Source organism: Ambystoma mexicanum, chromosome 2p, assembly GCF_040938575.1.
Source record: "Ambystoma mexicanum isolate Mex_15411 chromosome 2p, UKY_AmexF1_1, whole genome shotgun sequence".
NCBI lineage: Eukaryota > Metazoa > Chordata > Amphibia > Caudata > Ambystomatidae > Ambystoma > Ambystoma mexicanum.
In genome coordinates this window covers 870,630,598-870,644,939 of record NC_090923.1, presented here as the reverse complement: position 1 = coordinate 870,644,939, position 14,342 = coordinate 870,630,598, and the positions used below count along the sequence as shown (strand labels likewise).

At 41.6% G+C, this 14,342-nt stretch overlaps 1 protein-coding gene across 4 annotated transcripts in view; it reads right to left on the bottom strand.

The window, feature by feature from the left end:
* Positions 1 to 14,342, bottom strand: part of LOC138566853 (leucine-rich repeat and fibronectin type III domain-containing protein 1-like protein) — a 3,353,432-nt gene that overhangs the window by 538,118 nt on the left and 2,800,972 nt on the right. The window lies entirely within an intron of this gene.

Sequence of the window (14,342 nt, the reverse complement as noted above, 5' to 3'; positions counted from 1 at the left end):
ATTACCTACCGCCAGTGGCAATTCTGCCAATGGCAATTCCTCAATTCTTTGGAGGTAAAGTTGAGGGAAAATCTCCAGCCAAGAGAGTGGCAGTGATGCCACGACCACATTCAGAATGAGCCCCAGTATCTGCTAGTACAAGCATGTTGCTAGTATCGAACAACCTAGTACAACATACTGATGGTAAAGCTGAGCTTCTTTTGACTTTCTCTGAGAGTAGTTACCTATAGGCTTTTTCTGGCATGCATATTCGTTAAGAGATATGTGATCCTTTGGAAAGGTTTCCAAGACAACGTCTGCAGCATTCTGTGCTTATTCTTTCTACTCTTTGGTCTGTGATGCAAAAGTTCGGCATTCTTCAAAAATGGATATACTGTCATAGAAGACATTTGGAGATTTCTGGAGCTTTGCATCGGGTGGTTAGGCCTACCTAGGGAAACAGGAAACCTGCACCCATTGCTCCCTAGAATGCACCAAACATCAACACATTTGCCCAACAGCAACATTTGAAAAACGTATGGGGAAGTTCTGAATGTCCTCAGATACTCAGCCCATCTCCAGGGATGCTCCATGCCAAATAGTACTTCTGAATGCAGGATCGATGTGTGTGACAGTAAATAGCATTAGCACCCAGGGGGGCAGGAATACGTTCTAAGAGCCTCGGACAAATTGAATGAATGAATGAATGACTGTTTAGCAAAGACAAGGGAGGAGCTGAGAGGAGGTGGCATCAGCTGTCCAGATGCTGTGGGCTGTGGCATGTGACCAGGGGCCAGTCGGAGCAAAGGTGGAGCAGGCCCCCACTGCTGAAACCAAAACAATGAAGGTGGGAGAACTCCGGGTCAGGGGGTGGGTGGGAAAAGGTGAGGCATTGTAAGAGAGAGAGAGAGAGAGACACCGAAGGATAACTCTTCGTTTGGGGAAGGCAAGTGTTGCTGAGGAGAGGCGGCTCATCCGGGATGGTTGAGGGGATGCTGACCTGCCAGTACCCTCACCCATTATGGAAAAGTGAAGGAGCCAGCCCAGTGTTAACACCAAGGGCCTCAGTATGAGTCAGCGGTGTGCTCAAACATTGTGGTAATGCAGTGGTAATGGAGTTACCACTGCATTACTGCAGCGTCAAATTATAGGTTTGGAGGTAAAATGGAGAAAAAACCTCCAGCAAAATGCTGGAGTTCACTTGGCCACCTTCCTACCAAAAACAGCCATTTCGTCAGAATTACCGCTCGTGGTAATTCGACCAAGATCCCCATGGAGTCCCCATGAATGGGGACTGAGACCAGCATACTGCCTCTTGAAATCCTGCGGTAATTCAACCAGATCAAGTGGCGATAACGGTAAATCCATTTGGTGGTATATCAGCGATTTACTGCAGAGATACCACCAAACATATAATGAAGCTCTACTTGCTGACATAGCTGCTTTCTGCAGCTGGGGGGCTGCTCCTCAGCTGGCTTAGACTGTTAAAGGGAAACACAGTTTACCTTTGACAGTTTTTGTTCCCCAGTGCACAAGCCCAATGGACCATGCACAGTTGGGGGCGCTTTGCTTCTCCAGCATTGCACGGCACATTGGGGATACAGGCTGTAGAACTGCACATCTGAATGTGTGTGGGGTTTGTCCAATGCATCAACGCACAGTAAGACAATTCAGTGAGGTGACATAGTAGCGCTTCGGCTCCTGCATTCAAGTGCAGGAACCAGAGAGTGATCTGCTTCCTGGTTCCCATTCATATGATGTGGGACCAGGTGGGTACCTTGGAAACTGGCGTGCAGTGAGGAGCAGAGTCCAGATCGGGGCTGAAGGTAAGAAATATCTGTATTTTATGTGCGTACATGAGCTTGTGAACGAATGAGTGAGTTTATGATGCATGGATACAGGCTGGGTGCACATATTTATGAGTGCGTGCATGGGTGCACAAGTTAGTGAATGCTGCTTGTATGTGTGTGATGTGCAATTGATTTTGGGGGGTTTGGAGATAAGATGGCAAAAGTTTCCAGTATAAAATGATACTGTGATGGCATTATTTTTGACTGGTCATCTTTGATAAAGTAGGCATGATAGGTGTCATTACCTGACTAGCGAGGCATTTTGATGCAGCCCGTCAAGCCATTTCTTACTGTGGCATTGCATTTATTACAAGGCAACTGTTATATAGCAAGCATGCTGTGTTATTATGTGGCTAGATTGGGAATTTAGTGCATCCAGTCTCGGTATTTTGTTAGTGAATGGCATTTTTTACTGGGAATTTAAAATAACGCAAGCACGTGCATGATGTTTTATTACATGGCTAGACTGTCATTTTGGTGCAGCCAGTCAGCCAATTTTTTTTTATAAAGTGTGTTCTAAAATGTACTATTTAAATAAATTAGTAAACCTTTTTTTTATCAGAAAGCCTCTTGGTTGGTTCGGGCTCCCCTGCTATGCTCGGTTGCTCTGGCATATTTGTAGGAAATGCATGCATCCTGATTGTCTGGCCACTCAGCAGTGTCCTAATAAAAATGGCAACATATACTAGAATAAATGGTCTCATACAAACAGACCAGCTCTTTTTAATCTACGGCCTAGGAGGACACTGACATAATACATACTAATGGCCCTGTTTATGGTCGGGGGCTCCAAGATGGATTACTGTGCGTGATAAAGGTTATGCATGTTTCTGCGCATGAAGTAGAAACATTGATAAATCTTCCGTGGGAAGAATAATAAATGACCTATTTGCCTTCATCATTCCCCGATTTAACATTAAATGCTTTCCCCTTAATTTCCATTAATTAAATGTGCTTTAAACATGTGCATTCCTGCATGCGAATGCTCGGCTTGCAAGGGTATTGTGCCAAACCATCTAAATTATGTGCGTTGTTAATGAAAGTTCATGAAAATCATGACGGGTGAGTGAAGCAGAAATAATTGGATCTTTCTTCAATTAAAAAATACATATTATAGATATATGCAATGGCATATGTTGTGAAATATTTGTATCGCAGGCTCCATATCCCACCCACGGTTCAGGCCCTTGCGCAGCCCAACACATGGCTCTCTTGAGATGTAAGTTGGGAGATGCGTTTGCTCATGTGTGAGAGCATTTGTTCTGGCGTTCCCTACAGTACCATTAACAATTGCCACGTGGGCAGAACTAAAAACAGCTTGTCTTACATCAGACGTACACATTTCTGATCATATGGCAGCGTGCTCAAGACATTACGTTGGCTGCCCACAGCCCTGTAGACGGAAATTAGAGCACTGCGGATGATGTCCGCAAAGGGACCTCATAATTAGGCGGTAAGGGTTTAACAGCGCCGTTAATCCCTTACCGCCTGGGTCATAATGAGGACCAATAGGTCTCAACCACTCCCTCCCAACATCAAGTTACTAGTACATCATCTTAAGTCTCCAGCAACAGCCCCCATAGCATTGAGCCTCTAGGACACACCTTCTTAAATCTTAACACCCCAACACTGCGAGTCTCTGTTACACGCCACTAGCATCTTCCATCTCTTACACCATCTTCAACTTCTAGATCCTCAAGCATCTTAAGTCTCCAGCACTCTCCCACAACACGTAGTCTTACGGACTTCCCCAATATCTCTCTCAACTACACTCCTCCAACTGGTATAGCCTCAAGCACATCCATCAAACTTTGTTAAGACTCCAGCACCCCCAACACTTTTTGTATCAAGTACAATATCCAACATCCTAAGTCTCCAGCACTCTCCCCCAACGTCTCATATCCCCAGCAGTCCTTAAACACCTTAAATCTCAGGCACTCTCATTAAAAGTCCGAAATCACCTGCATTCTTATACCACCTTAAATTGCGGTGCCATCCGCCAACATCTCCAACTTTCCAGACCCGTGCCCCTCCAACCACTTATGTCTGGTACACTCCCCGCCAAGCCATACATCTTGCACACCCTCTCCCAACATCCCAAGTGTCCCGTTTTTTTTGTTAGATGGGCGATAGAGGGGAAGGATGTGTTGCAGGTTGCAGTAATTGCAGTTTTTATTTTTTTTTAAATGTAACCAGCAGCAGCAGCTCCATGACAGCACCCCTAGAAAAGGCCCATTTTATTATTTTCTTTGGTCCTTTATATCTTGCCTAGTGCCAGCCTCCTCCAGCTTCCAAGCACTGGAACAGAAACTGAACCCATGTTGCACTGCATTCTCTTGTTCCCAAAGCAAGTGTATTGCCCCTGGGCTATCCTTCCAAATATATATTTTGTTTGCTTGAGGAAGCAACAGATGGTTTACTTCAAAGGCGGTGGGCAACTTCATGTGAATTAATTATCTCACCTTGTCTCTATCTACAGTGTGCCCGTGATGCAGCTCTGGCAGATCTGGGCCTGGCCACACAGTGCCCAGGCAGGATTGGTGGCAGAAGCCACTGTGGCACACCCCTCTCACCACAGGCCCAGTGGCTCATTGGATGGGCAAAGCAGACAACGACAAACACTGATGAGATTTGCGTTCATGCTGTGCTGTCACTGAGTCCTGCAGGCTGCTCTTACCCATTCTCAGATAGCTAGACTATTCCCCCATACCCTTTGTGTTGCTACAGTACAGGGTATGAGCTGCACAGACAGCCGCCCCTCTGAACCCAACCATTCAGGCATTCTCCACTAATGGATTGCCAACCTGTTAGTGATGGCGGCGACATTGTTTTTCTTGCATCCCTGTTATTTCTCCAGCTAACAATATTTAGATTCCAGGTAAAAATAGCTGTGGCACATTTAGCTGCATTTATAACTGCCTTTTTCAGGTGCTACACAGATATCTGCTCTTGGCACTGCCTCTTTGTCCAGTGGCCCAGGGGTTGCAAGACAGGTCTAGGGATAGCAGAGGGGGATCCAGGGGAAGCAGCTGCTACCCCTGGCAGCCCCAAATGACGTCCCTGATCCCTAGTGAGCTCTAAGGGATCTTAGTGGCTAAAAAGATCACTCGAGATGCTTGAGTCCATCTTTGCTGAAGGATATTGATTTAATTATTTTGAATAACAAAAATAATCACTCTCTTACAAATAAAAGTGCAGGAAAATAACTAATCATCCCATGGCTAGACTTTCCAATTTAGGTTTATACTTACAGAACCCGGAAACCCCCCACCACGCTGAACTATTTGCTGTTCACTAGTACTGTCTGTATTTTATGAGTTATTTGCATTTGCTGTAAGTGCTGCGATAGGCCTGGATGAGCAGCAATTCAACAAGGAGCCTCGGCAGAGAATGTCCTGACTCATGTGTGCCAAACGCAGATTTTTTAAATGTTTGTCAGCCTCACTGATCAGGTTATGTTTTGGAAAGGCTGCTTCCAATGTTTTTCTTTTGCATTTAATTCCTTCAGCACCCCCTTTTTCACCATAGCAAACGTTAATGTGCACCTTTTCTAGCCAACACCCCGAAATATTGTACCTGCCTCACCACACTCTTTTACTGCATAACAAACATGGTGTTCATCACGCGGGTTGGGGATGTGTTGACTCAAGTGTGCAAGCATTTCTTCACTTTTACCATCAAACTGCATGGAGGTGACCGGCTGCATCTACACGTTTGTGTATTATTATAATAATAATATTGATAATAATATACCATTTATGTAGCGCTACAAACGCTCAGGTATCTGAGCTCTGTTTTTTATTACCCACGGCGTGTGGTGCTCATTTATCGACCTCCGAAGGATGAAAGGCTGAGTTTCGACCTGCTGGGATTCGAACCTGCCTCAGAAGGCTCTGCACAGATTTCAACGACAAATGGTTCCCTTTGGGCAAATGTAGATCTTTTCCTTCATGTAATGGAAAAGTTTAGATTAAAACAAAACTGAAATCACCTTTACTCTTCACTTTTCCACTATGTTTGCAAGTAAGTAATGCTGGAGGCATTTACAATGGTTACTTCTGGAATGTGTCTGCTTTTACCAGGTGGTAATTTCATGTGGATTTCAAAGCAAACCATGGTTTTAAGTCATCATGAAAATACATGCTGGCAGAAAAACAAATGGACCACAAGAGCAGGCAGACATATTAAGTGTGTCTGCCAAATCATAGACAATCCTGCAGATTAAAAAAATGCTGCTGGAAATGTACCGCCAATTTTTCTGCCATTTTTGGTGCAGGACTTATGACCATCCCCTTGTGATTTGAGTAGCTGTTCTTTTACTTCACAAAGCCCACATATGGCTTTACCATATGTTTAAGGAAAAGCTGACCTCCAATTGCCGGTTATGCCTGCAGCTTCAGTGAACCTATAGAAATAATACACATTTGTCATCATCCTTTCCTTAAACGTACAGTTCAGAGAATCTGTGGGCTTTGTAAAGTTAACAGCGTGAATGTTAGCCAATTAGAATTCTGCAGCCAGTCTCAAATGAGGATGCTTATAACCAAAGCATTTCTTTTAGTGTGGAATATATTTCTGCTTAAATACCTTTTTTGCACCCTGCAACATTTCTGCTTTAACATGCCATACATGCAGCAATAAAATCCATCACTTTCTTTGTATGCACCATAAAAACATACTTGTTTTTCCTGAGGGGACGGGGGGCACATAACAACACTGATAACACAGATTCCAAGTATTGCGACAAAGATCATTTTTACAAAAATGAAGGTTGACCTGAGAAGTCACAATACCCTCTAGGATTCTTTCCTAAGAAAGGTAGAGAAGTAATAAGACAAAACTTGTTTAGATCAAAGTTGTTAAGATTAGCTTTTTTTCAGCAGCGGCGAAAAGAGAGTAGATCTGAGAGTAGAAGGACAAATAAAAGAGGCAGTGATGATGTGAGGCAAAGAGATGCTAGGATCACAAAACCTTTTTTGATCTCTGGGGGAAGACTGTCACTGGAACAAGAGGCCTCGCTTGCAGTATTAATAGGTATAAATGTGTCCATACATGGAATGGTTCATAGATAGAGCAGATCCCCAAGGGGTGGTGGATTATTAGTAGCGATTGAATCCTGAATTATGGAAATGTTGTCAATGAATAACTGCAGTTGAACAGAATGAATTGTGTCATAGGGAATAAGTCAATTTGTTATCGCTTGAAAAATAGTATCTACATCTATTACAGTCTCAATGTGTTTTCCCCAATCTTCTCTTTGCTCCTTTTCCTTTCCAAGTTCAATCTAGTCATCTCTGTTAGGGGCAGGAGAACACAATAAGGAACTGTTTTGCAAACAAGAAAAAGTGACTTAATTGGTCCAGTAATATTCCATATATTACTGTCTGAAAGAAATCTAGACACGTCACCTTGTGCAATGCTGTGAGACACCGACACTGTCTCAACAGTTTATTCACAGCTGTGCGTGTTGTGGAAAGAATATGCCAGAGTGGAGAAACCAGCTTTCAGAGCTCCTCGGGAAAGGTTTCTGTATACACATGTGAGCCCGAGGGTGCATATTGCATTTTGGGTAGATAATTCAAGACCCAGAACATGTAGTAAGTGCACATGTCATGTATTTTAGCCCTACAATTCTGATACTTAGGTGTAGGAAGGAGACACAGACCAATTTAGAGAAATTCTCTTAACACACCCTGTACAGATGTATGTCTTAATTAATACACTTTCATTTACGAAGAAACCAGGTTTAAACTTTGTGTTTGGATCTTGTAGAAGAACGATTAAGAAGTGGCCCCTTGAGAGCTATATTATCTGAAGAAAAAACATGACACAGTGCCTAAACGGAATCCAATCATACATTGACTTTGAGGCAAGACTATAGCCTTGTAGACTTAAAGGAGGGGTCCAAAATGACAATGACCGCTCCTGAGGTCTATAAAGCTATAAGCAAATGGTGGTGGTAGAAATACATATTTTGGAGTTTTGCTGGTGAAGTAAACATTTTACTTTAAGAGTAAGTAAAGTATATCGACAAACTGATTTAGTAAATTACTTGTGGATTACTATGGGATGCCCCGCACATCAAAATGACACCTTTATTAATATGGCACAATGAAATTAATGCAACATGTGTTGAAATAGACATACGTTGAGATTAATATAACGCGCATTGAAATGAAAATGACATACATTGAAACTCAAAGAATGGTCTGAACAAAACATATACTGAATTAAATATGACATACACTAAAATGGAAATCAACCACTCTAAAATGAGTACGACCCTTAGTACAAGGTTTGTGAGAAGCATTGACATTAATGTGATATATGTAAAAATTGATATTACATGCATTGCAGTGGATATGACTCCCATGGAGATGAGTTTTGAATGTGTTAAAATAAATGTAACATGCACTGAAGTGAATATGACACCCATTGAAATGGATATAACATGGATTGATATGAATATAACAAGCATTAGAATTAATATAAGATGGATGGAAATCAATGTACATGCAGTGAAATTAATGTGGTAACCAATGGAATGCATATAACATGGGTGGAAATAAATGTAGCATGGATTGAAATGATTAAAACATATGTTGAAATGAATATGGCAAGCATTACAATGAATACAACATTGATTGAGATGAACATAATATGCAATGAAATGGATACGACACCTCACTGAAATTAATATAACATGCATTGAAATGCATATAACATGCATTGCACTAAACATAACATGGATTGAAATTAATATTACACACATTGGAATTAACATGACACCCATTGAAATGGATATAACATGGTTTGAAATGATTGTAACATGGGTGAAATTAATATAACATAGATTGACATTGACGTTATATGCAATGAAATTATTATGTCACCCATTGAAATAGATACATATCATGGATTGGCATGACTATAACATACACTGGAATTAATATAACAAGCATTAAACTGAATACAACATGGGCTGAAAGTAAATTTACCTGCAATGAAATGAATATGACAACCATTGACATTGATATAACAGGGGATGACATGAAAATAGCATGCATTGCTGTTAACATTAAACATATAAAAATGACTATAGCACAGATTGAAATGAAAGTAACAAACATTGAAATTAATAGGGCACCCCTTGAAATGAACATATCATGGGTTGAAATGAATATACCATGGGTTGACATTCATATAGCATGAACTGAAATGAATATAACCTGCACTGAAATTAATATGAAAGCCATTGAATTAAACGTGACACCCATTGAAATTATTATATCATGGTTTGAATTATTGTAATATGCATTGAACGGAATATGACACCCATTGAAATTAATGTTACATGCATTTAAAGAAACATGGCATGCAATAAAATGATCATGCCATGTATGTTAAAATGGTCCTCATTACAAGTATGGCGGTAAGGCTTCAACGGCGCCGGTATCGCTCCCATCACTGTTGCTACCATACCGCTATACTAGGAGTTCTGGTGGCCGTACCTGTACCCGCGAGCAGAACATGATCGTAGCACCGGTACGGTTATTAACGGTACCGGTGCTGCCACCCTCCCCATTCCCATTGAGCCCTATGGGGCTCAAATGGGAATGATGATGTACCGGGCCCGGCGCCTGCGAAAGGGCAATTATCATGTCCAGCTGGGCCGGAATAGCCCGGTAATTGCCCATTCGCAGGTGCTGGACCCGGATGCAAGTTTGGAGGTAGCCTTGCCGGTAAAACCGGCAAGACTACCTCCAACCTCGTAATGAGGCCCAATGAGTAAGACAGACACTGAAATGTAAATATCACTACCAGATATCCTACTGCTCTGAGATCTTCCTTTCTTTACCCTACTCCTTATCAAGATAGGCTACCCCATTCATTAACAAAATAAATGGATTGACCCTTCTGGCATAGGTAAAGTGAGGGAGGAACTCAGAACTTTGATGAGGAAGAGAAGGACTCAAATTAATGGAATTACTGATAAGTATTCTTAGCATTATTGCCTTGTCCTTCTTATTCATCCCAGTACTTAATGTATGAGGTCATGTAAAGTATTATACAGGGGCACTGCATAATCTTAATCGTTTTTACAAGATAATGCAGTACAACCATCATGCCTTTTTATTGTTATATTCACCATTAATGCATGACAGATGCTGAATCAAAGGATTGCCTTAGTAACCCAGCACAGTTTCTAGTGGCTGAGGAAAGTCTCAGATGCCCCCAACATGGCAGACCTACACATGTCACCCAAGGTAACACCCTTGTATGCTGCCTGCCCAAGAGGCTGGTGTGACCCTAGTTGTTATACCCTGCACCTCTACTGGGTGAGGGGAACCAGCAGCCTCATATACCATGTTAATGTCCAAATCCATTTGATCAACGTTGATGTTATTGGTTACTATGTGCACTGTCTAATGCGCATTGTGCTTTCAAGGTTTTTTTCCACTATTCTTCCTGTAGACTGTTGCCAAAATTGGGACTGGCTAGGGGTGGCTGCATGTCTGTTCCAAAGGGAAATAAAGAAATAAAGAGACAGACACCAGGATGTAGAGAAACATATTTTATTTAATGTATGTGTTTATCTTACATGGATTAAGTTATCTGGACTATACTATCCAGCCCAGCAAATTGCTGGATGAAATGTGAAAGAAAACAGAAGAGAAAGAGAACAGTGAACAAAGCCCCACTGCCCAGACGTGGGCTGGACAGGGGAGAGAAGATTCTAAAAGGAGAATGTTAAAAAATATTTTAAAAATGTTGCGATAGGGCAAAATGCCCTGTCAGTGTTTGAAACTCATTCAAGAACAGGGCCACCTCTGTGGGGCACCCTAGCATTTAATGTGGGCCTGAGCTACATTCCTTGACCAGCCCCGGCACTCAAAGGGCAATGCAGAGCTGACAGCCCGCCCGGGGGCCAGAACGGGCAGGCCCAAATATAAAGACAGAGCTGAGTCTGTGGGGCAGCCTGTACCTGGCAGCGTGGTCATGCCACCTGATGGCCTGCCCTGTAGCCCAGGCAATAAGCCCTCCTGGGCCATGTAAGACAGGAGTGGCCCAGAGGGGAAGTGCAGCCCAGCTGGTGAGTAAGTCCACCTCAAAAGCCCTGGGCGACCACGTCCTTGCTGCATGGGTGAATATTGGTGAACCACCGACATGCAGGCTGGAACCATGATCACCACCATGCCCCACTGTGCACATAATCTTCTTTGGTGATCTCCGAGCCCTGGGGGGCCACCCGCATTACTGGTGCGTCCCTCAGCGTACTTAATCTTCTTTGATGGCCCCATGCTCAAGGGAGCCTCACTGCTAGGCCACTGTGGGGCGTTTTTCATTCTGACTGCATCCCATTTGTCATGGGGACACCATCGTCATTCACCGCTAATCAACTGCAGACCCGCCCCCTGTCTTCTCTGCATGCAGCGCAATGGTGCATGGGGGCTCGTTCTTGAATGATTTTCAACCCTGGAGGGGCTCTGGGGGCCACGGCCGCCAGGAATCCACCAGCTTTAGCCTCTTCCTAGTCTCCCCTCTCTCCAAATGTTTATATTTTTTTAAACTGTTTCATTTTATAACGTTCTCTCCCCTGTCCAGCCCACTCTTGGGGCTTTGTCCACTCTCCTCTTTTTCTTCTGTTTTCCTTCACATTCCATATAGCCTCATGCAGGTAAGTTAACCCATATTAGTACCTGGCGAGGGCGCAATCAGAATGAAAGGACCATTCTGATTGGCCCTCACCGAGGCATTACCCGGCTGGGAATCCCTGGATTCCATGCCTTTGTCCCCGAGTGTGGCAGCCCCTGAGCCAATGAGGAGGCTCGAAGTGGGGCCATCCCCGCTCCGAGCCTCCACACAGCTGGGGGCCGCCTTCGTCCCCCGCCGAGGATTCAGGTATGCTTTTTGTTCTTTTGTGTCCTTCCCCCTCCCCACCCTCCCACACCCACTTACCTTCTGCCTGTCTTGTCCCCGGTGGGGGACGATGGCAACCTCCAGCCGTGTGGAGACTCGAAGAAGGGATATCCACACTCTGAGTCTCCACGCGGCTGGAGGAGTTCATCGTTCCCTGCTGCGGAAACAGATACGTTTTTTTTCTTTTTTTCCCCCCTCCCTCCCAACTCTCGTAATGCCCCGGGACTTTGTTAAGGCTCTTGCTTTGCTCGGGCCTATAACTATGGGCCCTGGGGCATTACCTGAGTCAGTAATGCCCCCGCAGCTCGGGGCATATTGCTTAATAACGTTCACATATATATTCTATATGAAATAAAATATTCTTCTCAACAAAGTGGTTTCTATTTCTTTATTTCTCTTTATACAGCCACCTCTATCCAGGCCCACTTTGGGCAACGGTCTACATGAAGAATAAAGCAAATAAACCTTGAATGCACAACACACATTATACAGTGCAAGGAGCATCTTTTGTACTCTCTGGCCACGTTGGAAAAAAAACTGATAACATCCGCGTTGATCAGATGGATTTGCCCATTAACATGGCATATGAGGCTACTGGTTCTCCTAAGACAGGAAATATGCAGGGTTGAACAACTAAGGCCACATGAGCCTCTTCGGCGGAATTCAAGGGTGTTACCATGGGTAACATTTGTAGATCTGCCATTTAGGTGACATATGAAACTTGCATCAACCACTACAAACTGTGCTGGATTACAGAGGAAATCATTTGAATCAGTGTTTGTCATTTATACATGACTAAATACCATAATAAAGACATAGTTGTTGCACTGCATCATCTTTAATAAACTATTATGGTTATGTGGTGTCTCTACATACTGCTTTTCATGTCTCCATATGTTAAGTACTGAGATGAAGAAGAAGGACAAGGCGATAATGCTAAGATTCCTGACCAGTAACGCCATTATTTTGAGTCCTTCTCTTATTTAGAAAAGTTCTGATTTCCTCCCTCACTTTACCTACAGGGTGTAGTACTGATGGGGTCATTGCTACTACTATGGACAGGTGTAGTGATGAGTAAGTGGCCCCTTATTACCTCTCTACCAGAGGGGGGCAATACATTCATTTTTATGAAAGTTTTTGTTATGAAAGATGTTACCTCGATAAGGACTACCATATGGAAGGGAAGGGATTAATGGTAAGTAATGTTTGCATTTCAGTGACATACATGGCATAATCCCTTTAATGCATGCCATGTTGCAAAGCATGCCACATTAATTTCAATGGGTGTCATATTCCTTTCAATGTATGTTACATTATTTCAATCCATGATATATCAATTTCAATGAGCATCACGTTTAATTCAATGGGTGTCATATACATTTCATTGCAGGTTATATTCATTTCAGTTGATGCTATATGAGTGATGCTATATGCATTTCAACCCTTGCTATGTTCATTTCAGCTGGTGTCATATTTCAATGCAGGTGACTTTAATTTCAATTTCTGTTGCACTAATTGTAATACTTTTAATCTTAAAAACAATCCCTGCTATATTCATGTCAACCCATGCTATATCAATTTCAATGGGTATCATATTAATTTCAATGCAGGTTACTTTAATTTCAATCCGTGTTACATTAATTTCAACCCACATTGTATTAATTTCAATGCATTTTATAATTATTTCAACACATCTAACTTTTATATCGGTCCATGCTATATTCAGTGTAATGCTTGTTATATTAATTTCAATGTATGCTATAATAATTTCAATCCATGTTGTGTTAATTTCAACCTATGTTATATTAATTTCAATGGATGTCATATTCATTCCATTACATTCATTTAAATCCATTTTATATTAATTGCAACCAATGGTATATCCATTTGAATGGGTTTCATTCATTTCAATGCATGTTATATTAATTTCATTTCATATTATATTCATTTAAATCGATGTTATATTCATTTTAATGCTTGACATATTCAATTCAATATATTTTATATTAATTTCAATCCATGTGACATTTATATATTCATTTCAATGCATGTAACATTAATTTCAATGTATGTTATGATCATTTAAGTGGGGTGCAATATACATTTCATAGCATATTATATTCATTTCAATCCATGTTATATTCATTGCAACCCATGTTATATTAATTTCAGCTTGTGTTAGATTCATTTAAATATGTGTCATATTCATTCCATTGCATATTACAATAATTTTATTACCTGTTATATTTATTTAAATGCTTGGCATATTCATTTCAACATACATTATGTTAATTTCAATGCTTGTTATATTAATTTCAACCAATGATATATCCAGTTTAATGGGTGTCATATTCATTTCAATGCATGTCACATTTATTTCTATCCATGTTATATTCATTTATATGCATGTTAAATCAATTTCAATGCATGTTATGTTAATTTCAGTGTGGTGTTATATTCATTTAATTGCATATTATATTAATTTCTATCCATGTAATATTAATTTGAATGTTTGTCCTATTCATTTCAACATATGTTATATCCATTTAAATGGGTGTCATATTCATTTCATTTCATATTATATTAATTTCA